The sequence below is a fragment of the Haematobia irritans genome, chromosome 3 (assembly GCF_050003625.1).
Source record: "Haematobia irritans isolate KBUSLIRL chromosome 3, ASM5000362v1, whole genome shotgun sequence".
NCBI classification, from domain to species: Eukaryota; Metazoa; Arthropoda; class Insecta; order Diptera; family Muscidae; genus Haematobia; species Haematobia irritans.
The window spans coordinates 20,533,928-20,561,471 of NC_134399.1; the positions used below are offsets into that span (position 1 = coordinate 20,533,928).

At 28.0% G+C, this 27,544-nt stretch overlaps 1 protein-coding gene and 1 long non-coding RNA gene across 4 annotated transcripts in view; one reads left to right on the forward strand and one right to left on the reverse strand.

Annotated features, from left to right (window-relative positions):
* Nucleotides 1–16,780, forward strand: part of LOC142230086 (uncharacterized) — a 237,170-nt gene extending 220,390 nt beyond the window's left edge. For both annotated transcript variants that reach the window (XR_012720574.1, XR_012720573.1), the window contains exon 3: nucleotides 16,552–16,780. This is a non-coding gene — a long non-coding RNA (uncharacterized LOC142230086). The remainder of the gene's footprint in view (nucleotides 1–16,551) is intronic.
* The window catches only part of LOC142230083 (uncharacterized), a 301,427-nt gene that overhangs the window by 150,658 nt on the left and 123,225 nt on the right, over nucleotides 1–27,544 (reverse strand). For both annotated transcript variants that reach the window (XM_075300716.1, XM_075300710.1), the window contains exon 4: nucleotides 17,455–17,510. The gene's annotated coding sequence lies outside the window, so the exon portion shown is untranslated. The remainder of the gene's footprint in view (nucleotides 1–17,454; nucleotides 17,511–27,544) is intronic.

Below are 27,544 nucleotides of genomic sequence, written 5' to 3' on the forward strand. Positions count from 1 at the left end.
TTTGTATATTTATATCATTTTGTACTTGTTTCTATTGCACTTAATAAGTCATAGCTATTTTATGGTATCTATTATGCCATCATAACAATGTGCAGTAAACTCAACATAAGCCAATATTTTCTTAGCCATAGTGAACTATATCGCCAGATATCATAGCCAAGACAATGATATATGTGGAGCATTCGAACGACAAACGGCATATTGGTTGATCCAAACAGAAACCCCAGATTGGTAGCAGTTTATTGCCGCAGGGTCATAACAGAGTGCCATAAGTCTCAAAACTCCATACATAGATTCCTGCTATATAAAATATCATTAGAAGAAAAGAAAGAAAACAATAAAAACAGAATAGAAGACAAAGCCAAAAGATGTAGCAGAAATCAAAATCGTTTTATAATGCGGTTTTTGCGGTATTAATCATTAATTATCATTTTTCATTATCTTATGGTTTTGCTGCTAAAGGAGATACGAATCTCTTTCGGTGAGGAAAAAAATTATGACCATACATACTTCCAGTATCGGGCCAGTGATCTTAGTTCATAGCTAAGGTGATTACAATGACTCCCAATATAAGGCAAATCTTGGTGTTTCTATGCATCTCTTTTGCTCTTTTTTTCCTCTTGGGGTTTGTGGTAAAACCTTAAATGTTGATATGACCACAAAACCATGGCCTGAGCTGGGTCTTTTGTGAATGAAATAAAATATTTACACCTTCCCCTAAACGAAGAATAGTTTGGAGTTTTTTTTTTTTGGTTAATTTCAATTTACAATTTTCATGGATGAAAAAATATCTTAATTTGTTATTAATAACTTAATTATTTTAAAATTAGTGGATATTATTAGAGTTAATGATAGAAAAAAGGGGTAAGCAAAAGCAGCAAATATTGATTTTTTAAAGCCACAAGTATGAAAGCTACTGGATTCTTTGGGGAATAAGGAATACTAGAGTAACCATCCCGTCCGCTCAAAATTTTCTACAGAGCTAAAATTTTGCAAACATTTTCTATAGAAATAAAATTTTGACAAAATTTTCTATAGAAATAAAATTTTAACAAAATTCTCTAAAGAAATAAAATTTTGACAAAATGTTTTACAGAAATAAAATTTTGACAAAATTTTTTATAGACATAAAATTTTGACAAAAGTTTCAATAGAAAGAAAATTTAGACAAAATTTTCTATAGAAATAAAATTTGGACAAAGTGTTCTATAGAAATAAAATTTTGACACAATTTTCTATAAAAAGATTTAGAAAAAAATTTTCTATAGAAATAAATTTTTTGAAAACAGAAATACAATTTTGACAAAGTTTTCTATAGAAATAAAACTTGGACAAAAGTTTCTTTAGAAATAAAATTTTAACTTAGGAAAAGAAATATGTTTGTACGAATTTATTTCGGCATAAGCCGGTTATCATGCAAAACCTTTTTTCGGAAGGTTCAAGTGTGGTTCATTGTTGGGTTTAATGAACTGCCTGAATTTATTCTGATAATTGGATGATAGTTTTGCTGCAAGTAGAGGATGCTGATGAGGAATGTGGCAATTCCGAAACATGCGTCCATCCAACCATCTTGCAGTCTATAGGGCTTTGCCCAAATAAATTTGACAACCAATCTTTTCCTCTGTGGTTAAGCTACACTTGTAGTTCAGTCAATGCATGGTTTTAAGCTGAAATCAAAAAAACAACAACAATGCTTAAAGAACAAAACCAACAATAACAAAACAAAACGAATGGAAATTTGCTATAGATAAAAACTTTGACATTTTTGATAATTTTGATAAATGTGTAAACATATTCTATAGAAATATTTTTTTTTAAATTTTGACAAAATTTTCTAAAGAAATAAAATTTTGACAAAATTTTCTAAAGAAATAAAATTTTGACAAAATTTTCTATAAAAATAAAATGTTGACAGTTTTATCCATAGAAATTAAATTTTGAAAAAAATTTCCATAGACATAACATTTTGTCCACATTTGCCATAGAAATAAAATGTTGACAAAATTTTCTATAGCAAAAAAAAAATTTGACAAAATTTTCTACAGAAATAAAATTTTGACAAAATTTTCTATAAAACTAAATATTTGACAAAATTTTCTATTAAATAAAATTTTGAAAAAAATTTCTATAGAAATAAAATGTTCACAAAATTTTCTATAAAAATAAAATTTTGACAAAATCTTTCTATAGAAATAAAATTTTGACAAAATCTTTCTATAGAAATAAAATTTTAACAAAATTTTCTATAGAAATAAAATTTTGACAAAATTTTCTATAGAAAAAAAAATTTTGACAGAATTTTCAATAGACACAAAATTTTGACGAAATGTGCTGTAGAAATAACATTTTGGCAAAATTTTCTATAGAAATAAAATTTTGACAAAATTTTCTATAGAAATAAAATTTTGACAAAATTTTCTATAGAAATAAACTTTGACAAAATTTTGTATGAAAATAAAATTTTGACACAATTTTCTATAAAAATAAAATAATGACAAAGTTTTCTATAGAAATAATATGTGGACATAATTTTTATAGAAATAAAATTTGTACAAAATTTTCTATAGAAATAAATTTTGCGCAAAATATTCTATAGAACGAAAATTTTGACAAAATTTTCTATAGAAATAGAATAATGACATAATTTTCTATAGAAATAAAATTTTGACAAATTTATTTTTAGAAATAAAATTTGGACAAAATTTTCTATAGAAATAAAATTTTTGCAATATTTACTATAGAAATAAAATGTTGACAAAATTTACTATAAAATAAAATTTTTAAAAAAATTATAAAAAATTTATAAAAAGTAACAAAATGCTGAAAAAATCTATAGAAATAAAATTTTGACAAAATGTTCTATAGCAATAAAATCTTGACAAAATTTTCTATATTAGTAAAATTTTAACAAAATTTTCTACAGAAAAAAATTGACAACATTTTTTATAAAAATATAATTTTGACAAATTTTCTATAGAAAAAAAATTTTGACACAATTTTCTATAGCAATAACATTTTGACAAAATTTTCTATAGAAACAAAATTTTGACAAAATTTTCAATAGAAAAAAAACTTTTGAAAAATATAGTTTTGACAAATTTTCTATAGAAATAAAATTTTGACAAAAATTTCTATAAAAATTTTGACAAAATTTTCAATAGAAATAAACTTTTGACAAAAATTTCTATAGAAATAAAATTTTGACACGATTTTCTATAGAAATAAAATTTTGACAAAATTTTCTAGAGAAAAATAATTTTGACAAAAGTATCAATAGAAAGAAAATTTTGACAAAATTTTCTATAGAAAGAAAATTTCGACAAAATTTTCTATAGAACTAAAATTTTGACACAATTTTCAATAGAATTAAAATTTTGACACAATTTTCTATAGAACTAAAATTTTGACACAATTTTCAATAGAATTAAAATTTTGACACAATTTTCTATAGAAATAAAATTTTGACAAAATTTTCTATAGAAATAAAATTTTGACAAAATTTTCTATAGAAATAAAATTTTGACAAAATTTTCTATAGAAATAAAATTTTGACAAATTTGTTTATAGAAATAAAATTTTTACAAAATTTTTTATAGAAATAAAATTTTGACAAAATTTTCCATAGAAATAAAATTTTGACAAAATTTGCTATAGAACTAAAATTTGGACAAATTTTGATATATTTGTAAACATTTTAAATAGAAATAAAATTTTGTAAAATTGGAACAACATTTTCTATGGAAATACAATTTTGACCAAATTTTCTATAGAAAAATAAATTTTGACAAATTTTTATAGAAATAAAATGTGGACATATTTTTTTATAGAAAAAAAATTTAGACAAAATTTTCTATAGAAATATAATTTTGACAAAATTTTCCATAGAAATAAAATTTTGACAAAATTTTCTATAGAAATAAAATGTGGACAACGTTTTTTATAGAAATAAAATTTGAACAAAATTTTCTAAAGAATTAAATTTGGGCAAAATTTTCTATAGAAATAGAAGTTTGACAAAATTTTCTATAGTAATAAAATTTTGACAAAATTTTCTATTGAAATTGAATTTTGACAAAATATTCTATAGAAATAAAATTTTGACAAAAGTTTTTTATGGAAATAAAATTTTGACAAAATTTTCTATAGAAATAATATTTTGACAAAATTTTTTGCATGGTAAACGCTCTCAATTTCCCTCATCGACTTTATGTAATTAATGCGGAAAAATATTAACTTCATCTAAAAAATCTATTAATATTTTACTATAGGAAATTTAATACCAGACATTATTATCTTTAACTATAGTACTTGCAAACTGCCAATTTTCATTAATACCGGGATACATTTAACCACCTCTTAATACTCTGACAATTAACTTAAGACGCCAGCTCTAATGACTTTTGGTCATAAACTCAAAGATATCTTTGTTTTCTGTTCGAACATCATTTTGTGCATATTTCATTTAACAAGTGTTAAAGAAGATGAGGTCTGGCATCAGGAAGCATTTTTTCTAAAATAAAAAGCCGAAAAAAACAAGTTTTACTCCCATGCATATGGCATAAACAACGGTTTTTTATTTATTACAATGAATTTTCCTTAAGAGCTATACTTCTCACTCTATGGTGAACAAGAAATCCAACTATTGGCTTACAATGGCAAAGGAAAATCTTATGAAGAAAAATATGGGAAAAATCTCTGTGAAAAACCAGTTGGGAGTTGGCTTTTAACAAAAGAAATAGAAAAACAAATGAAAATCAAACCAGAAAGAGATGACAAGTTTGTTTCTGAATTGACCTTAAGCCATGCCATGAAAGAAATGGCAGCAACAGGTTTTTTCCTTATTAGCAGTGTCTTTGATTCAAGAAAATATTTTTGTAAAAGGAAAAAAAATTGACACTGAAAGAAATGTGGGAAATAATATTTCATTTTATAAAAGAAACAATTTAGATTTGACTTTAAGATAATGTTGCGCAACATTTTTAGACTGAAGACCAATAATAAATCAATATTTATTTATTTATTATTTCATTTATTATAATTACAAATTACAATAAAGTTATTTATACGGGCACTAGCAACTAGAAATAAATATCTAATAATGTACTCATGAATTGAATTTGATTACTTTTTTCGGTTCTGCGAACTTCACATGGTTCAATCGATCTGGCCACATGTTTCCTAGTTGTCTGGATACATGTTGCTATAGCCTTGAGGTTATTAAGTGTGTACGGAATGTTGACGTACGAGTTTTCGTGATTTCTCCATGAAAATTATTGATCTGTGAACATGTTCTCGTTCGATTTAGAAAAAAAACCATCGATAGTTTTTTACTTTTTGCAAAAATTAACTTTTTCTTGACATTTGACATTAAGCTGAAGTTGTGAGAAACACATCAAAATATTGGTCTTATTCATGATCGTGGTCCGAGTCCATTCAACCATGTCTGTCCGTCCATCTTTTAAAGTCCCACTAGTCCTTAAGAAACAAAACATCGGCTTGCTAATGTGCACAAGTAGTTGCATATTATGGGGTTCATCGGATTACATTGAGATATAACCCTCACAAAAGCGATCTCCAATTTTGCATAACCTCCATGTGAGATGTTCCAGAGCTTGGTCACGTGTTAGTTTTTACACTGAATACATGTTGCATGGCTTTGACCCAGGATACATGTTGCTTTGATTTGTATATATTTGTCTAAGGGATGTATAATGGCGGAATTGTCTTTGCCTAAGAAGTGGCACATCAGACTACATTTAGAAATATTACCGATAAAAGCCAATCACCATATTGATGATATGATGTTGATCGACCTGGCCACATGTTTCCTATTACTCTCGATACATGTTGCTACAGCCTTGATGTGTTTATATGTGTCTACGGTATGTATATTGGCCTAGATACATGTTTTCAAAGATGTTTCTTGAACTACCAGTGAAGCTTTCCTGGTTCGAATTTCGCTGCACAAACCTAGTTTTGATTTTTCTTGTCTTTCTACATGAAGTTGATGTTTTTATGTACTATTTATATTCTTCAATATTTTTTTTTTTGTCTGAGAAAAAATAAAAGTTGGATCCTTTAACCCCAAATCAATCGTCGTGAGGAAATTCTCTGCCGATTCAACCATGTCTGTCCGTCGGTGAGTTAAAATTTAGCTAACGAAATAAGACGGTGGCATGATAATTCACGCCAATAGTTTTGTAAAACAGTAGATCGGCATTTACTGCGGGGTTCAAATTTTATTTCTTTATTTTTGCCAAATTTTATTTCTATATAAAATTTTGCCAAATTTTATTTCTGCATAAATTTTTGCCAAATTTTATTTCTATAGAAAATTTTGTCACAATTTTATTTCTATAGATAATTTTTTCAAAAATTCTATTTCTATAGAAAATTTTGTCACAATTTTATTTCTATAGATAATTTTTTCAAAAATTCTATTTCTATAGAAAATTTTGTCACAATTTTATTTCTATAGATAATTTTGTCAAAAATTCTATTTCTATAGAAAATTTTGTGAAAATTTTATTCTGTAGAAATTTTTGTCAAAATTTTATTTCTATAGAAAATTTTGTCAAAATTTTATTTCTATAGAAAATTTTGTCAAAATTTTATTTCTATAGAAAATTTTGTCAAAATTTTATTTTTATAGAAAATTTTGTCAAAATTTTATTTCTATAGAAAATTATGTCAAAATTTTATTTCTATAGAAAATTTTGTCAAAATTTTATTTCTATAGAAAATTTTGTCAAATTTTATGTCTATAGAAAATTTTGCCAAAATTTTATTTCTATAGAAAATTTTGTCAAAAATTCTATTTCTACAGAAAATTTTGTGAAAATTTTATTCTATAGAAAATGTTGTCAAAATTTTATTTTTATAGAAAATTTTGTCAAAATTTTATTTTTATAGAAAATTTTGTCAAAATTTTATTTCTATAGAAAATTTTGTCAAAAATTCTATTTCTATAGAAAATTTTATTCTATAGAAAATTTTGTGAAAATTTTATTCTATAGAAAATTTTGTCATAATTTTATTTCTATAGAAAATTTTGTCAAAATTTTATTTCTATAGAAAATTTTGTCAAAATTTTATTTCTATAGAAAATTTTGTCAAATTTTATGTCTATAGAAAATTTTGTCAAAATTTTATTTCTATAGAAAATTTTGTCAAAAATTATATTTCTATAGAAAATTTTGTGAAAATTTTATTCTGTAGAAAATTTGTGAAAATTTTATTTCTATAGAAAATTTTGTCAAAATTTTATTTCTATAGAAAATTTTGTTAAAATTTTATTTTTATTGAAAATGTTGTCAAAATTTTATTTCTATAGAAAATTGTGTCAAAATGTTATTTCTACAGACAATTTTTTCAAAATTTTATTTATATAGAAAATTTTGTCAAAATTTTATTTCTATTCTTAAACAGCTGATTCAATCACTTTCAATGTTTCTGCAACATGGGGAAATTATTGCAACATACAAATGTTCCTCCAACATGTTGGTTTTTTTAAATATCATAATTTTTTAAAATTAAAATTATGTATTCGCAATATGCTATCCTATATCACTCATGAAAATAGATCTGAAACATTGCGCCGGAGAATATTTCAGATTTAATTATAAAATATTTTAAATAATTTGATTTTCCTTTTGTGATTCTTGAACAGCTGTGCAGCGAACAGCTGATTCAATCATGGTCAATGTTCCTGCAAACATGAATAAATTTCTGCAACATTCTAATGTCCCCACAACATGTTGCTTTTATTGAATAGCATGATTTTATAAATTTTCTTATAAAAATTCTAGTTAAATTGAGTTTTTGTTCTATCATTATTAATATATTTTTTCACATGTATCATGGTTTTTCATTTAACTGTATAGAAAAATCCATCGATGGGAAACCAAGAAAAGCTATTCTCCACCAAATAAATGAAAAGGAAAAGTTTTGTGCAACACAAACCAGTACCCTCTAACAAATTCACATGCGGAAGTGGGGGTATGAAATGCTATAGCCAATTTTGTTATGAGCCATGAACACCAAACTCAAGCTCATTCATTTTTTTTTATAACCAAAGAAATTTTCAAAATTAATTCATAGTAAAAAGGAAGATATGCGAAAAAATGTATGTAAAAGGGGGAGAAAATTATGAACTAAATATGTAACATAATTTTCACCGATGCTATCATGTCAATGGGGTATTGTTTGTGTATTTTCCAATTTTCTATTTCTAATTTTTTTCAGTCTCACCATTTTGAGAAAATTATTATATTCATATGACTTAAATAGGCTAGCTTTTATAGTAACAATAAACCTACTTTTGATTTCTGATTCGATTTTCTTTCACGGAAAATGTAAGTTTCACGTTCAAGTTGTTTACCTTAAATGTATATACCAAGTTAGTTTTGTTTTGTTTTATTCGCTTTAGTTTATTATGGCTTTTTAGCCAATCGACTCCACCGACAAGAAGTCCGCTAAAGAAAATTATGTCCAACTGACCAAATAAGTGTGATTTAACAAGCGTTAAGAGACCAGGAAACGTGTGTAGTTTGTATTAAAAACATCCAGAGATTTTCAAAGAAAGTGTTTTCCTAAGGAGGGGGAAAAACCAGGAAATGTATTGATAACTGATACATGACAATGAATGTGAAGATTAACCACATTCATAGTTAATACCATAAAGCGACTTTTCCATACATTTCCTATGAAAAGCAGGAGTTGAGACGTGGGTCTCTATTAAGGAATGTTGAGGGTACAAGAAAAATAGACTTTAGACCAGTTTTCTTGGCGAAAATAAATTTTTCAATAAAAAATGTCATTTATACCAAAGATCAACAAAAACAAAACGTCACTCAATCTGGTAGGCAGACATAGAATTGATTTGGATTATAAAAGCAATTTAGTTTTTTTCCTTACTATATAAAATATTGATAAAAATCAAGCCTATATTTCGATTTTTAGACAAAAAAATGTTTCGCAACATTTCAATGGCAACATGTTCCTCAACATACTATATGTGATATTATCACTGTGGATTCTCAAAAATGCGACGAGTAGAGATTCAAGATAAAATCTTACGGATATACATATATATAGGATAGCTTAGGATGAGTGCTACCCGATTCTAGTTTTGGCTCAATGGCAAGGGAAATTTACCTCAAAGGCCACCCCTAAAGTCGGTGGCCTTTGAGGGAGGGACGAAAAAAGATTTTGACTTTAACAGAGAGACGAAAATTTAGAGAAAAACATTTTTGAAATGTCATTATTTTAAAGAAGTTTGTCCTTAGCATTGTGTAAATTTCGGGTCCTAAAATTTCGGCTGCACAATCTTCCATATTAGGTCAACAATCAGTGTAGGAATTGCGAAATTTTGATGGCGAGGAATAGACAGGAATTTAGGCTTTTAATTGACATTATACTGTTTATGACACACATGGGAATCCTATGGTAAGAGCAGGCCTTAAAGATGATGACATGACACGATGTCAAGGAAATTCCGGAAGACTCGTACCACTACCTATGTTAGTTTCCAGCAATATGCTTTAAAAAATAACAAGATAGTGGGATCCTTTTTCAATCAGGTCCTCACCGATCTGCGTGGTCGGAATGCATGAATGATCTCTCCTAGTAGCGGCAACTCTCTGGGTGTATAATTCTAGATGTGTCGAATTTTAATTTTTTTTTTAATGATTTTAGATTGCACCAACAAAAAGGAAGAACTTTCTCAAAATGGATCGTATGATATAACACGAAAATTAAAATTTTTAAAGAAATTGAATTTTGTTAAAATTTCATTTCTATAACAAATTTCTATAGAAATTTTTTAAAAAATTTCATTTCTATGGAAAATTTTTGACAAAATTTAAACAAAAATTCATTTCTATAAAATATTTTGCCAACATTTTATTTCTATAGAAAATATTGTCTAATTTCATTTCTATAGAAAATTTTGTACATTTTTTCTATAGAAATAAAATGTTGTCAACATTTTCTTTATAAAGAATTTTTTTCTCAAATTTATTTTCATATTAAATTTAGTCAAACAATTTTTTTTTGATTTTCTTCGACCTTTTTTATGTTGAAAAATCATTAGTTTATTATTACAAAATTTTTTAAAGAAAATTTCGTCAAAAGTTATTTCTATAGAAAATTTTGTCAACATTTATTTCTATAAAAAAATTTTGTTAATTTTTTATTTCTATAGAAAATGTTGTCAAAATTTAATTTTTATTAAAAATTTTGTCAAATTTTATTTCTATAGAAAATGTTGTCAAAATTGTATTCTATAGAAAATTTTGTCGAAATTTTATTTTCGTAGAAAAGAGTGTCGAAATTGAATTTCTATAGAACATTTTGTAAAATTTTTATTTCTATAGAAAATTTGTTCAAAAATTTATATCTATAGAAAATTTTGTCAAAATTTTATTTCTATAGAAAATTTTGTCACAATTGTATTTCATTATAAAATTTTGTAAAAATTTTATTTCTATAGAACATTTTGTTAAAAGTTTATTTCTATAGAAAATGTTGTCAAAATTTTATCACTATAGAAAATTTTGTCAAAATTATATTCCTATAGAACATTTTGTCAAAATTTGATTTCTATAGAAAATTTTGTCAAAATTTTAATTCTATAAAAAATTTTGCCAAAATGTTATTTCTATTGAAAATTTTGTCAAAAATGTATTTCCATAGAAAATTTTGTCAAAATTTTATTTCTATAAAAAATTTTGTCAAAATTTTATTTCTATAAACAATGTTGTCAAAATTTTATTTCTATAGAAAAATTTGTCGAAATTTTATTTTCATAGAAAAGCCTGTCGAAATTGTATTTCTATAGAAAATTTTGTCAAAATTTTATTTCTATAGAAAATGTCAAAATTTTATTTCTATAGAAAATATTTTCTAATTTCATTTCTATAGAAAATTTTGTACATTTTTTCTATAGAAATAAAATGTTGTCAACATTTTCTTTATAAAGAATTTTTTTCTCAAATTTATTTTCATATTAAATTTAGTCAAAAAAAATTTTTTTTTTGATTTTCTTCGACCTTTTTTATGTTGAAAAATCATTAATTTATTATTACAAAATTTTTTAAAGAAAATTTTGTCAAAAGTTATTTCTATAGAAAATTTTGTCAAAATTTATTTCTATAGAAAAATTTTGTTAAATTTTTATTTCTATAGAAAATGTTGTCAAAATTTAATTTTTATTAAAAATTTTGTCAAATTTTATTTCTATAGAAAATGTTGTCAAAATTGATTCTATAGACAATTTTGTCGAAATTTTATTTTCGTAGAAAAGAGTGTCGAAATTGAATTTCTATAGAACATTTTGTAAAATTTTTTTTTCTATAGAAAATTTGTTCAAAAATTTATATCTATAGAAAATTTTGTCAAAATTTTATTTCTATAGAAAATTTTGTCACAATTGTATTTCATTATAAAATTTTGTAAAAATTTTATTTCTATAGAACATTTTGTTAAAAGTTTATTTCTATAGAAAATGTTGTCAAAATTTTATCACTATAGAAAATTTTGTCAAAATTATATTCCTATAGAACATTTTGTCAAAATTTGATTTCTATAGAAAATTTTGTCAAAATTTTAATTCTATAAAAAATTTTGCCAAAATGGTATTTCTATTGAAAATTTTGTCAAAAATGTATTTCCATAGAAAATTTTGTCAAAATATTATTTCTATTAAAAATTTTGTTTTCATAGAAAATGAATTCAAATCGATGATTTGACAGTGGCATAGGAAAAGAGATATGTTTGTTTCGAATTTATTTCGGCATAAGCCGGCTATCAATGTAAAACCTTTTTTCGGACGGTTCAAGTGTGGTTTTTGTTGGGTTTAATAAACTGCCTGAATTTATTCTGATAATTGGTTGATAGTTTTGCTGCAAGTAGAGGATGCTGATGAGGAATGTGGTAATTCCGAAACGTGCGTCCATTCAACCATCTTGCAGTCTATAGGTCTTTGCCCAAATAAATTTGACAAACATTCTTTTCCTCTGTTGGTTAAGCTACAATTGTAGTTTAGTCAATGTATGGTTTTAAGCTGCAATAAAAAAAAATCAACAACAATGCTTAAAGAACAAAACCAACAATAACAAAACAGAACAAATGAAAATAGAAAATTTTTTTCAAAATTGTATTCCTATAGAAAATTTTGTCAAAATTTTATTTCTATAGAAAATTTTGCCACAATTGTATATCTTTATAAAATGTTGTCAAAATTGTATTTCTATAGAATATTTTGTCAAAATTTTAAATCTATAGAAAATGTTGGCAACATTTTATTCCTATAGAAAATGTTCTCAAAATTTTATTTCTAAAGAAAATCTTTGTAAAATTTGATTTCTATAGAAAATGTTGTCAAAATTTTATTTCTATAAAAAATTTTGCCAAAATTTTATTTCTATAGAAAATTTTGTCAAAAATGTATTTCTTTATTAAATAAAAACAATAATCTAATTCTACCAACTGAAGTCTTTGGAAATAAGTTTTTGTCAAAAATTGATTTCTATAGAAAATATTGTCATAATTTTATTTCTATGCAATATTTTGTCAAAATTTTATTTCTATAAAAAATGTTGTTAAAATTTTATTTCTATAGAAAATTTTGTCAAAATTTTATTTCTATAGAAATTTTTTGTCAAAATTTTATTTCTATAGAAAATGTTGTCAAAATTTTATTTCTATATAAAATTTTGCCAACATTTTATTTCTATAGAAAATTTTGTCAAAATTTTATTTCTAAAGAAAATTTTTGTAAAATTTGATTTCTATAGAAAATGTTGTCAAAATTTTATTTATATAAAAAATTTTGCCAAAATTTTATTTCTATAGAAAATTTTGTCAAAAATTTATTTCTTTATTAAATAAAAACAATAATCTAATTCTACCAACTGAAGTCTTTGGAAATAAGTTTTTGTCAAAAATTGATTTCTGTAGAAAATTTTGTCATAATTTTATTTCTATGCAATATTTTGTCAAAATTTTTCTTCTATAACAAATGTTGTCAAAATTTTATTTCTATAGAATTTTGTTTTGTCAAAATTTTATTTCTATAGAAAATTTTGTCAAAATATTATTTCTAAAGAAAATTTTTGTAAAATTTGATTTCTATAGAAAATTTTGTCAAAATTTTATTTCTATAGAAAATTTTGTCAAAAATGTATTTCTTTATTAAATAAAAACAATAATCTAAATAATAAATATCTAAAATTACTATTGTCGCAACCATCCAACTTCTAGTGGAATGATCCATATACAACATTGTTTTCCATACAAAGTTTTCTAAAAAAATCTTCTATAATAATAGATTTTTTAACATAACGTTATTGTATTTATTGCAATCTTTATGATATCTATTTCAAAAATTTAATTGTTGAGATATTTTCAAAATATATTTCCTTCTTCCTAATAACATATACAAAACATTTCATAGTTAATCGTCGTTCTTTAATAGTTTTCGGCAACACTTAATAATTCAAAAACTTAAACGATTGTCGATACATATCATTTGTCAACAACTACTAATTGTCATCTTTCAACTGTTTAACACAGAGCACTATTAAAATATATTCTCTTATATCGAATATTTATTAATTGTTTGTATTCAAATTTTTTTCGGGTTTTTCTTCGTTTTGTGAGAAATGTTGACCTTGACTCTTGGGGTTAGTTTTGTCAGATATTTTTGTTAGGGAGTGTGTTTGTAGTATGGTAGTATTTTAACGATGACAATTTCATTTTATTATAATTCATTTGTTATTGAAATTTAAACCGGTTGAGATTTTTTTATTTTGTCAACAAAACTCATTAGTATTCGTTAAACGTTAGCAAGACACATCGGAGTCGCTTAACTTTTCGAAAATTAGAATTGAAAAGGCTATTAATTCATTCAGAAGATCGAGGAATCATTTCTTTAAATTTAGACTTTTTGAAGATGAGATAAGCATTTATCGCGATACATTGAATATAAACATAAACATTTTCATATAAAAATTTGAAAATTTTTTTGGTGGTGATCTAACTTTCTTGCGGTGACCACGATTATTGCAAGTTTACGATGGTTTTAGATCACAAATTAATCTCCACACTGAATAATCTAAGTGAGCCTGAAAGCAAATCGGGCTGCCACTTCAACCTAACCTCCTCTACGTTCTATGATCATGATTGCCACTCTTGCCAAAACTATTCTACTAAATTTTTAAGAAAATTTTATCAAAAAACTATCAAATAGAAAAATCTCATTTCGCAATGATTTATCAAACTTTTGTAGTTGGAAGTTTTGTAAAAATGTTATTTCTATAAAAAATGTTAGCAAAATTTCATTTCTATAAAAATTTTTGTCAAAATTGTATGTCCATAGAAAATTTTGTCTACATTTTATTTCTATAGAAAATTATGTCAAAATTTTATTTCCATAGAAAATTTTGTCAAAATTTTATTTCTATAAAAAATTTTGTCAAAATTTTATTTCCATAGAAAATTTTGTCAAAATTTTATTTCTATAAAAAATTTTGTCAAAATTTTATTTGTATAGAAAATTTTTTCTATACAAATTTTTATCAAAATTTTACTTGTATAGACATTTTTGTAAAATTTTTATTTCTATAGAAAATTTTGTCAAAATTTCATATGTATACAAAATTTTCTTCTATAGATATTTTTGTCAAAATTTTATTTATATAGAAATTGTTGTCAAAATAGTATTTGTGTAGAAATTCTTGTAAAATTTTTATTTCTATAAATAATTTTGTCAAAATTTTACTTCTATAAAGAATTTTGTCAAAATTTTATTTCTATAGAAAATTTTGTCAAAATTTTATTTCTAAGGAAAATGAAAAAATATTATTTCTATAGAAAATTTTGTCAAAATTTTATTCCTAGAGAAAATTTTGTTAAAATCTTATTTCTATAAAAAAATTTTGTCAAAATTTTATTTCTATAGAAAATTTTGTCGAAATTTTATTTCTATAGAAAATTTTGTAAAAATTTTATTTCTATTGAAAATTTTGTCAAAATTGTATTTGTATTGAAAATTTTATCAAAATTTTATTTCTATAGAAAATGTTGTCAAAATTTTATTCCTATAGAAAAATTTTGTCACAAGTTTATTTCTATAGAAAATGAAAAAATAATATTTCTATAGAAAATTTTGTCAAAATTTTGTTTCTATAAAAAATTTTGTCAAAATTTTATTTGTATAGAAAATTTTGTCAAAATTTTATTTCTATTGAAAATTTTATCAAAATTGTATTTCTATAGAAAATTTTGTAAAAATTTTATTTCTATATAAAATTATGGCAAAATTTTATTTCTATAGAAAATTTTGCCAAAATTTTATTCCTATACAAAATTTTGTCAAAATTTTATTTCTATAGAAAATTTTGTCAAAATTTTATTTCTATAGAAAATTTTGTCAAAATTTTATTTCTATAGAAAATTTTGTCAAAATTTTATTTCTATAGAAAATTTTGTCAAAATCTTATTTCTATAAAAAAAAATTTGTCAAAATTTTATTTCTATAAAAAATTTTGTCAAAATTTTATTTCTATAGAAAATTTTTTCAAAATTTTATTTTATAGAAAATTTTGTCAAAAGTTTATTTCGATAGAAAATTGTGTCAAAAGTTTATTTCGATAGAAAATTTTGTTAAAATGTTATTTCTATAGAAAATTTTCTCAAAATTTTATTTTTATAGAAAATTTTCTCATAATTTTATTTGTATAGAAAATTATGTCACATCTATAAAGAATGTTGTCACAATTTTATTTCTATAAAAAATTTTGTCAAAATTTTTTTTCTTTAGAAAATGTCAAAATATTATTTCTATAGTCAGTTTTGTCGAAATTTTATATCTATAGAAGATTTTGTCAAGATTTTACTAAAAAAAAAGTGAGAACACAGTGGAAGAAAATTTTAACTAAAATAGTTTTGTAATTGTAACATGTTATAAATAAGTTAATACTTTTTGTTAAACTGAAGATTTTTTTTAAATAATTAATTTTTTTTTCTGTTGTTTAAGAAAATTTCATATGTTGAAAAAAAAAATTGATTTAAAAATTGTTAAAATGTCTTTAGGGCTGTACAAAGTTCAAGACAGGTACAATTTTAATAAAATTTACTCATTTGAGAGACTTATGAACTCAATTTAAGCAAACTTCTACCATTTTAGGAAAATATGAACTATTTTATTTTGTAGTAAAATTGTGTGTATACAATTTTGTGTGTATACGACTTTTTTTTCTTATTTTTAGTTGACGTCATCAACTAATCTTCATGAACTAAAATAAAGTTCAGTTCGCATTAGAGCCCCTTTTTTCTGGGTGTTAATTGGTGAGGAATATTTTGCAAATTCTACCAAAACATCAAGAATTCTACCAATCTACCAAACAGTAAAAAATCTACAATTTTTGCTAGAACCCTACCAACTGTGTCCATAATGCCTAGTAGTTTAGGAGATATGATCAAAATAAGTTTTTCATATAAAATTTTGGATTTTTTTCCGGATTACATCCAAATTTTCGATTTTTTTAGGATTTGGATAGAATTTCCGATTTTTTGCGGATGACCACGAAGTCAAAAAGTCGTAAGCATCAAGGGACCCACTTACACCAATCCAGCAATTTTTTGAGACCAAGAACTGGCAAGTCCCAGATTTTGAACTGGATGCTCTTATCTGGTAAATGGTATGGGAAATTCGATCGAGCAGAGTTCGGAGCAGGTCCCTACTATGTCAAATTTAAATCTCATTCTGTACGCAAAAAAAAATCCGTAGTTAAACTAACGCTAAATTTAACTTTATTGGAAAAAAATTATTTGCTTGTAGTTAAATTTTATTATTTTTATGGAAATTTTCCAAAGCTTAATGAAATCCTACTTTTTTAAGCAATATCTAAAAGATAAACAATATCTAAAAGATAATAAAGACGAATTCAAAAATTGAATTGATTGACTTTTTTTAAGTATGTCTCAAAAATTCTATGAACTAAACGTGAGTATAAAGTTCAATGACCGTACACATAAGTTCAATATGAACTAAAACAAATGAAAATTTTCGTACGATTCCCAATAATAGTAAGAATGAACTACTGTATGGTTAAAATGGTCATGATTTGGCTCCAATGGTTTTCTTCTTTACTTTTAGTTAATTTTTTCTTCTATGAAGATGATATAATTTCGTGAACTGCAGTTAAAAAGTACAACAGGGCATTAAAATTTCCTGGTTTTAACAACGCTTTGTGGAAATCTCAAAATGTGAAATCAAATTTAGTTCAATTTTCGTGCGTGGTAGTTCCTTCTTCCTATAAAACAGTTCACTTTTTTTTCCGGTGTATCTTCTATTTGCTATATTTTGCATATCAAATTTAAAATTTGTTCAAATTTAAAACATCAATTTTGAAATTTTTGCTATATAATTTTATTCAAATTTGAACTTACCATTTACAATCAGTTAGTTATGAGTTCTTTACTCTACTTCTTCCAATTCCAAAGTTCTGTAAAATCAAAACATAAGAATATATTAAAATTCACATAAGCATACAAATTATATAAAATCATCTATAAGAACACAAGACGCTCATAAATTTTTAATTAAAATATAAACGTGGTTATGATCTGAAATTGTACGCCATTTTGCATTCAAAAGCAGTTTACACAAAAGTGAGTCAATTGATTTGCAAAAAGATTGACCACGAGCTAAACGATAAAATGTTATTTAATAAATGATGTGCAATGATTTTGGTATGGTATTACAACAACAAAAAGACCTATAATTTTTTATTACTTTATGAGAAGAAGAGGTGTTGAATATCAAGTTTCCATGATCTTGGCATAAGCTTTGTGAAATTTCTTGACTTGAATAATAATTAAATGATCATTTACAGCAAAAACTATAAAAAACAAATCACAACCGAAACAAAATGAAATTTCGTTATACATACATTCAGCACACAAACTGCACTTGTTCCATAGTCATAATGATGCATAATGATGATTAAATTAATCGGATTATATTCAGCCTGTTTAAGTTAAAAAACAAAAATAAAAAAATAAAAAAACAAAAACAATAGTTTTTTTTTTCTTATTAACAATCATCGTAACCCGATAAAATATCTGGTTAATGATTTTGTTTGTCTATGAATAATTCATATTTACTTCATTTTTAATTTCATTGTCTATGGTTTTGACTTTGAGGGGGAAAAATACTGATGTTTTAACTTAGACAATAGCCAGGTTCATGAAATGTGAGGCCAGAATTATGGATTATCGTAAAGATGATAGATAAACGGAAGGACTCTAGCTTTTCATTTCCATGTATTCGTAGTGAATATTGAACTAAACTGTGGGTTAGATTTCCGCAATAGGTTAGGTTAGGTGGCAGCCCGATGTATTTATCAGGCTCACTTAGACTATTCAGTCCATTGTGATACCACATTGGTGAACTTCTCTCTTATCACTGGGTGCTGCCCGATTCCCTGTTAAGCCGAGTCCGAACGGCGTTCCACATTGCAGTGCAACCACTTATGAAGTTCACCACTGTGGTATCACAATGGACTGAATAGTCTAAGTGAGATGACACATCGGGCTGCCACATAACCTAACCTAGGGAAGCTTTGAAACCCTCAGAAATGTCACCAGCATTACTGAGGTGGGACAATCCACCGTTGAAAAACTTTTTGGTGTTCGGTCGAAGCAGGAATCGAACCCACTACCTTGTGTATGCAAGGCGGGCATGCTAACCATTGCACCACGTTGGCAATGGCATTGCTAAATTAAATTAAATTAAATTAAATTAAATTAAATTAAATTAAATTAAATTAAATTAAATTAAATTAAATTAAATTAAATTAAATTAAATTAAATTAAATTAAATTAAATTAAATTAAATTAAATTAAATTAAATTAAATTAAATTAAATTAAATTAAATTAAATTAAATTAAATTAAATTAAATTAAATTAAATTAAATTAAATTAAATTAAATTAAATTAAATTAAATTAAATTAAATTAAATTAAATTAAATTAAATTAAATTAAATTAAATTAAATTAAATTAAATTAAATTAAATTAAATTAAATTAAATTAAATTAAATTAAATTAAATTAAATTAAATTAAATTAAATTAAATTAAATTAAATTAAATTAAATTAAATTAAATTAAATTAAATTAAATTAAATTAAATTAAATTAAATTAAATTAAATTAAATTAAATTAAATTAAATTAAATTAAATTAAATTAAATTAAATTAAATTAAATTAAATTAAATTAAATTAAATTAAATTAAATTAAATTAAATTAAATTAAATTAAATTAAATTAAATTAAATTAAATTAAATTAAATTAAATTAAATTAAATTAAATTAAATTAAATTAAATTAAATTAAATTAAATTAAATTAAATTAAATTAAATTAAATTAAATTAAATTAAATTAAATTAAATTAAATTAAATTAAATTAAATTAAATTAAATTAAATTAAATTAAATTAAATTAAATTAAATTAAATTAAATTAAATTAAATTAAATTAACTTAAATTTTAATTTGTTGTTTGTCCCATAACAAGACAATTAAGGTTGGCTGATAAGCCCCCGGTCTAACAAAGAAAAACAATTTTTTTTTGTCAAAATTCTTTTTTATTATTCAACATAGTTCCCTTCAAGAGCGATACAACGATTATAACGACCTTCCAATTTTTTGATACCATTTTGGTAGTACTAATTCGGTTTTGCCTCAAAATAGGTCTCAGTTTCGGCTATCACCTCTTCATTGCAGCCAAATTTTTTCCCTGCGAGCATCCTTTTGAGGTTTGAGAGCAAGAAAACGTCGCTGGGGGCCAGATCTGGAGAATACGGTGGGTGGGGAAGCAATTCGAAGCCCAATTCATGAATTTTTGCTAAATCGTTCTCAATGACTTGTGGCATGGTGCGTTGTCCTGGTGGAACAAAACTTTTTTCTTCTTCATATGGGGCCGTTTTGCAGCGATTTCGACCTTCAAACGCTCTAATAACGCCATATAATAATCACTGTTGATAGTTTTTCCCTACTCCAGATAATCGATAAAAATTATGCGCATCCCAAAAAACAGATGTCATTACTTTGCCAGCGGACTTTTGAGTCTTTCCACGCTTCGGAGACGGTTCACCGGTCGCTGTCCACTCAGCCGACTGTCGATTGGACTCAGGAGTGTAGTGATGGAGCCATGTTTCATCCATTGTCACATATCGGCGGAAAAACTCGGGTGTATTACGAGTTAACAGCTGCAACCACCGCTTAGAATCATCAACACGTTGTTGTTTTTGGTCAAATGTGAGCTCGCGCGGCACCCATTTTGCACAGAGCTTCCGCATATCCAAATATTGATGAATAATATGATCAACACGTTTCTTTGATATCTTTTAGGCCTCTGCTATCTCGATCAACTTCATTTTACGGTCATTCAAAATCATTTTGTGGATTTTTTTGATGTTTTCGTCGGTAACCACCTCTTTCGGGCATCCACTGCGTTCACCGTCCTCCGTGCTCATTTCACCACGCTTGAATTTTGCATACCAATCAATTATTGTTGATTTCCCTGGAGCAGATACCGGAAACTCATTATCAAGCCAAGTTTTTGCTTCCACCGTATTTTTTCCCTTCAAAAAAGAGTATTTTATCACAACACGAAATTCTTTTTTTCCATATTTTTCACAATAGCAAAAGTTGCTTCACAAAAGACGCTCTATCTCACAAACTAATTGACTTACAGATGTCAACGTTTTGACACGAATCATTTGAAGGTTGGTACTATATAAAAATAATATGCATTTAATACTAGCGACGCCATCTATGTGTCAAACCGGGGACTTATCAGCCAACCTGCTATATCTGAGGACGTCTTTGTGACGTGGCGATCGGATGTCGCCAGTTAGATAGGCATCCTCTCAAAAGGTTGCCCCATAGATAAGCACCGTAAGAGGAATGATGCCCCCGTGGACTCACCAATCAAACACGGAGAATATAGTAATGGTATTGACATGAAATCACGTATATGGACTATGATTTGAACTATGCATCGGAATAGAAGCAACGAGCCGACAGTTGTGACATTCTGTTAGATCAATACTTGGGAGTGGTATTTAAGACTAATGTACCAACTGTGGCAACCCTGACGTGGACTTAACTGCTGGCGTAGAGACCCCCGCAGTCTCTCCAAAGGACAACTACAATACCATATGAATACTCCGACAGAAAATGGAACTTATGTGGGAGTAGGAGATAGGGAGCTAGCGCCAATGTTTAGAAGCATCACACCGGCACCGTACCTTCTAATGACGAAACGTCTGGAGTAGAAACACCACGCGGGGTTTTATAGATCCCAATACCAAGGAACGCGAAACTCAGAGCCAGTGAAAGGAAAATGGAGAAGATCCTTAGCCGGTGAGAATTCTCTCAAATTACAACTCGCCAAAATAAGAGTTCATCAGAAGAGGAAGAACATCAGCTCAAAGGCTCAGACATAAAGCCTTCAGTCGAGAAAGAGGAAAAACCAAAGAGGAAACCGCGACCAAAGGGACCAAGAGAATGGCCCGGCTGTAGTTATAAAGGCCTGTAACGGACACAGTTATTCGAACAGTCCGTCCGAAATCCTAAGGCTTGCTCCATTCTCTTAGTAATGGAGAAAAGGAGGAGATAAAGAAACCTTCCATGAGACTACTACAGACACACTGTACGATAAGAGTTACAATACCTGGATGCACCCACGATAGAAGAGGAAGTAAGAAAGTCTGTTAGGAAAGTAACAAAGACACCTAAAGAAGATATTACTGTACGTCTTACGGCGACAAACTTCACAGAAAAAAAGAGGGCCTTCATTTCAGTCCCGTCAGCTGACGCAAATATGCTTCTTAAAAAAACAAGAATCTTAATTGGATAGACCAACTGCCGTATCAAATACAAGAAGAAAGACAAACGCCTACTTTGAATTCGGACACATGCAATAGAATTGCAAAAGAGCAGACAAGAATGTAATGGATCTCTGCATAAAATGTGGAAGGACGGCCACAAGATTAAGGAATCCACAATCGCCATGAAATTTTGCATTTGATCTAAGAGCGAAGACAAAGCAACAGGTTACACGCTCACGTAGCTGTACCCCTATTGCAATTAAAATGAGAGAAGATCTTACAAACAAAAATGCACAGAGCAAAAGTGACACACGCTCTTCAGCCCAAGATTGTGAAAGAGATTTTTTTTATTATCAGTGAGCAATATAGCAGAATGACAAATGGGTTTGACCTTGAAGACAAGTCTGGAACTGCCGCAATATGGACTCAGCCCATCCATAGGGGACAGCGGACGTGGATATTCGTTTGGCTGCAGATTGCGAATTACTCGATTGTAAGCTGCTATCTAGCTCCTAGTGATAATATCGCTCTTCCATTGAGGACTTTTCACAACTTAGACACGGCGATCTGATTATAGCGGTCGTCTTTAACTCACGAGCGATTCAGTGGGAATAAGAGTCTCGGCTTTCCCGGATGTTACTTTTGTGTCTGGGGGCATTATTCTGAAGATAAGAGAATGGATAGTACGAGCATGACGGAGAAAAACTCGCGAGATTTCTAGGATATGTTAAGTAAATAAGCTCGAATGGGATGTATTAATGTCTGAGCTGGAGACGCACTCGGAAGAGAATCTAAACGGAATTTTGTCACCACTGTGGTATCACAATGAGCTGAGTAGTCTAAGTGAGCCTGATACATCGGGCTGCCACCCAACCTAACCTAAGGCATTTTGTTAAACGTACGATATGAACAATAAAAGTTTGCTGTAAAATCCATGACAAATAAGAAGCGGACCGAACAGTGTTCGCAAAGTAGTATACTGGAGGGAATACACAAGAGATAGATGTAAAGAATAATCTTTTGGGGACTATGATACCAAATAGGACATCACTAGACACCTGAGGTCCGGTGGATAAGTTGGAAGAGAATGAGATGCGAAACATAGTGGAAAGTGTATTCCCAAGACACGAACGATACATAAGAGATCACCAACATCCCTATCTTTACAACAGAGGAACTGCAAATTGCCTCTGAAATTCTCAAGTACAAGATTGTGTCTTGTCCTGGCGGACTACCCGCTGAGATCATTAAAGAGATAGCAAGCAAGCGACCCGAATCCCTACTTGCTCCCTAATAGGATATATCTTCCCTAATGTGTGGATAGAATAAAGATAAGTTCCTATCAGCTGTGCAAGGGTGGAAGGGCATCGCCATCACTGTACAAACCAGTGTACATGCTGGACAAAGCATCAGGACTGTTGACGGTCTGTCTACGAGACAATTTGGATTCCGAACTAGAAAATCGACACTAGTAGATCTTAAAGAAATATCAGGCGCCGAACAGGAGGCACAACAATGCAGTCACGCTTCAACGTCTATCATTCCACTGGCTACACTCGATATTGGGACTGCTTTCAACATACTAATGTTGGCAGGCGCAATATTCACCTTAGAGTCGATATTTCACATACCGAAATACTTATCGACAATATTGAAAAACTATCTTATAGACCGAGTTTTTATGTACGACACTGTACAGATCCCAAGAAGAATGGAAGTAACCTCGGGTGCCGCATAAGGCTCAATCCTCGGAGCGGATCTCTGGAATACAACATACGACGAAATACTGAACACTTCTGACAGATGCAATTCTTATTGGCTATACTGATGACATAGCCGCTGTGATAAAATCGAGAAGTACTGAAGAGGCTCAAAGCAAACTTTGCCAAACTTTTATACGCCCGAAAGACTGGTTAGATATGCATGGTTTACAATTATCCATACAAAAGACCGAACTGCTACTACTAGCGAGACGGTATCTGCCTCTAGAAATTGAGATGCACATAGACGACATAGTAATTACAACAAGGCAATCAATCAAATACTTGGGACTAAGACTGGACTCAAAACTAACATCCCTACGGGAAATCGGTGCAAATTGCCGCTGACGGACCTATCACAGGACTGGTACCGGTGATCCAGTTTGTAAATATTGATAATTTAATGATTTCCATACTTGCTTGATATACAAATCTAATTTGATCTACACATTTAGTGAAGAAGAATTACAGGAATAACCTATTGTTCAACATTTTTCAAAAGTTTTTCATTTCTGGTGCGATTCGGATAACCAAACTGAAACAGATTTCTAAGAGTTTGTCCGAGACTGGTTCATGAGGACCTGTCTATGAAGTGCTACTACTAAAATGCCCCAGGGCGTGTCCTTAGGAACGAGTCCAAGGCGTGTTCAATGACAAAGACATGTTAAAGTGACCGGTCTCTTCCATACGTCTTGACCAGAACTAGGACTGGTCAATACACACCAGGGCCTAGTCCTGTACCGGTCCTTTGGTTGATCCATTTCCCGTAGGGATACTCCAAGCAGATAGTATACGCAACGGATAAGGAGGCCCTCTTCCAAGCAAATGAAGCATACTCATGGAGACGAGTAACAGCATACTCCTCTCTGAATGTGGGATTTGGACGTCGACCCTAAAGAGAGGAACTAGATCGAACAAGCTGCTTTCACTACAGAGAACGTCAGTTCAAGAATCACTTCAGCATATCTCACAGTATCAGAGGAAATCGCAGTAAAGGCTATTGAACGGAAAAAGTTTTTCGAGGCCGAACAACAAGGCGCAGCAATCTTGATGCCGAACGTCCAACAGCTGACCAGGGATATATGGAAGGAACGACACAAAGGGCAGATGGATAGACAGACTTATAATCGACATACAATTATGACGAGAGACAAGATATGGGGAAGTGACGTATTACATGACTCTATGTTCTATGGTCACGGCTACATTCGTATGAGGAAATGCAGCTCAGGAAAAAGATGTCACGAATGGTGCCGAGCCTATCTTCTTTAGACATAGCCGATGGGCAGAACGGCGGAGTACCGCTTGAAGATGAATTTGGGCATATCTTTCCGAGAAATATAGTCCACAAAAGTGTCCAAAGTAAGAGGAACTGGGAAGCTGTAAGGCATTTTGTAGAACACGTTCTCCGCAAGAAACTGGTTTACATGGACGCAACGACATGATCACGGCTACATTCGAAAGTATCTGTACCGTATGGGAAAATGAAGCTAAGAAAATTTCCGAAGATGTCACGGATGATGCACAAGATGGTACAAAGCGAGAGGAACTGGGAGGCCGTAAGGCGTTTTGTAGAACAAGTTCTCCGCAAGAAAAAGTTTCACGTGGATGCAACGGCATGGAAAATGGAAGATTTAATTAGGACGCAGACTAAAAGGAGACAGTCACGGAAGTTGTCGCGGAATTGTAGACACAGACTAAAAGAAACCGATTCGTATTACTTCGAGTTGGGCCCTTAGTCCTACTTGAAGTAATGCGAAAACGGTTCCGAGATGATATGCATAGCCCGAGAGAAGAAGGATGAGTTATTAGCCGTTATGGTTAATTGTAATGGAGTCCGGCACACGACTGGATGCACTGTCAGGTGCATAAAGAATTTTCCTACCCCTACTCGAAAAAAATTAAATTAATTTAATTTATATTATTATTATTATTATTATTATATACCTTCATCAATTATTAGATAAATTTTGAAATATTATGAAAAATACCTTAGGTCAAAAAAGGAATATCGCTTTACAGTTGATGCTATTAAAACTCTCATAAAAAGTTAAAAGTAGCCACCTTTAATTACTCTTCAAAAACCATTAATTACACAATCCTTTCAAGTCGTTGAAGATACCTCACCAGTCTGGTTGAACATCATCTCTAGACTGGGAGTTGCAACTCTTGTTTTAGCAGCTTTTTTGTTATTGCTTTTTTTCTTTTTAAACTGCAAATAGCCTTGACAAGGTTGTTTGTTAATGTTGTAATCCAAAAAAAGTAAAATACAAAAAAAAAAATAACTGAAATTCATAGGAAATATAGCCAATAAAGGAATGTGGTTGAGGTAGCAGTCAGTCAGAGTCTAAGATAGGCAGTCCAAATCATAGTTTGAGTAAAAACCATCATCAAGTTAAGGTTTTTGTTTAATAAAAAAAAAAAAAAACAAAGTCGACAATGCAACTCCAAAGGTAGGCTGGAGATTGAATATTTCACTTCGTCATCGTCATCATCATCATCATGTTGACAGCAACATTTACTTTTAGCCATTCAACCATCCATGCCCACTATTGGTCTTCTGCCCCTACACAAATGGAAGCGACCTATCCAACTGATCTTCCATCTGATAGAAGGACGGACATAGAAACTAGCCATACTGGTATTCATCTGCTATCCCAACAAATCTTAATTAAATGCATTAAAGGCTATTTTGTTCGATACCCAATGCTAAAAATTATTCCTGGCAATTGTTGTTTTATTGCAGTAGCAAATCAACAATAACAATAATAAAATTGTTGCAATAATTGTGGGCAAGAGCCCAACCAGATCCACACACCTATGTGATGAAATGAAGCTTCTGGGGTTTAAGGGAACATCAAATGGAAGCAAATACTAAATATACTGAAAAAAAATAAATGTAGATAAATAAAGTAAGAAATATAATTTTGTTAAAACGAAGTTAATAATCTTTAATTTAAAGGATTGTTTGTAGGGTTAAATATAAAAGAAAGATGGCAGCGAAAATTAACAATTTTAAAAATTATACGGACTTAGTAAAAAAATTCTTTATTTAAAATTAGGTCAAAAATTTTTAGTTTTACGATTATTTTAAATCGTAGCTTAATTGGAGACCTGGGTGTATTACAAACGACTATAAACCTAAGCACCTTTAAAAAGTACATAATGACAGAATTTTTTAAGTTTTGTTTATTTTATATTTGAGTTCTTAAAGTTTCTTTTTTATACCCTAAATCACATAGTGGTCAGGGTATAATAAGTTTGATCTGCCAAAAAATGTGCCTACCAGAAATATTGATTTTAGCCCCATAAAATATATACCGATCGACTCAGAATCACCGATCCAGCGCTTGGTGTCCGTCCGTCTGCCCATGTAACCGATTTTGATTTTGCTGTATAGAAATATACAAATAAATAAAAATCTTTCCTTCCCAATACAAATTTTTTCTTGAGTGTATCCGCTACAGCATTTAACTTCAAGCCCAGATTCATACGTGTTTTGTTGTCACTCATGTGGAAAATAACGATAAATATTAACACAACCAACAAAAACAATACAAACTAGAAATATATACAACAACATTTCTTACTACTATCTGTAGTTGACCATAAATGTACGATATATTCAGAAAATGTAAAAAAAAAAAAACGAAATTACCTTAAAGGGCTCCTCTTCCCGACCATTTAAGGCAATTACAAAGAGTATTAAGTTAAGATGTTTATTGGATATCGAAATACCAAGTATAACAATGATATAAGAAAATTAAAAAAAAAAAAAAAAATATATATATATATATATATATATATATATATATATATATATATATATATATATATATATATATATATATATATATATATATATATATATATATATATATA